General features: G+C 41.5%; 1 non-coding gene across 1 annotated transcript; it reads left to right on the top strand.

The window, feature by feature from the left end:
• Positions 1 to 257: 257 nt before the first annotated feature.
• On the top strand, positions 258 to 365 carry LOC112761368 (small nucleolar RNA R71). Its single transcript, XR_003181766.1, has one exon. It is a non-coding gene; the product is annotated as a small nucleolar RNA R71 (small nucleolar RNA).
• Positions 366 to 773: the final 408 nt, after the last annotated feature.

A 773-nucleotide genomic window follows, 5' to 3' on the forward strand; every position in this document is an offset into this window, starting at 1 on the left:
GTCAATATTTTATTCTGAGCCAATATGGCATTTAGAGTATCAACTTCAAGAACTCCCTTCTTCATAGGCGTCCCATTACTCACAGGATTCCTTTCAGAAGTATACATGAACTGGTTATTAGCAACCATGTCAATGAGTTCTTGAGCTTCTGCAGGCGTTTTCTTTAGGTGAATGGATCCACCTGCAGAGGTATCCAATGACATCTTTGATAACTCAGATAAACCGTCATAGAATATATCCAGGATGGTCCATTCTGAAAGCATGTCAGAAGGACACTTTTTGGTCAACTGTTTGTATCTTTCCCAAGCTTCATAGAGGGATTCACCTTCTTTCTGTCTGAAGGTTTGAACATCTGCTCTAAGCTTGCTCAGCTTTTGAGGAGGAAAGTACTTGGCTAAGAAAGCCGTGACCAGCTTATCCCAAGAGTTCAGGCTGTCTTTGGGTTGAGAATCCAACCATAATCTAGCTCTGTCTCTTACAGCAAAAGGGAAAAGCATGAGCCTGTAGACTTCAGGATCTACTCCGTTAGTCTTAACAGTATCACATATCTGCAAGAATTCAGTTAAGAACTAAAAAGGATCTTCAGATGGAAGTCCATGAAACTTGCAGTTCTGCTGCATCAGAGAAACTAACTGAGGTTTCAGCTCAAAGTTGTTTGCTCCAATGGCAGGAATGGAGATGCTTCTTCCATGTAAATTGGAATTAGGTGCAGTAAAGTCACCAAGCATTCTCCTTGCATTGTTGTTGGGTTCGGCTGCCATTTCCTTTACTTG

The sequence above is a fragment of the Arachis hypogaea genome, chromosome 16, assembly GCF_003086295.3.
Source record: "Arachis hypogaea cultivar Tifrunner chromosome 16, arahy.Tifrunner.gnm2.J5K5, whole genome shotgun sequence".
In the NCBI taxonomy this organism is placed as follows: domain Eukaryota; kingdom Viridiplantae; phylum Streptophyta; class Magnoliopsida; order Fabales; family Fabaceae; genus Arachis; species Arachis hypogaea.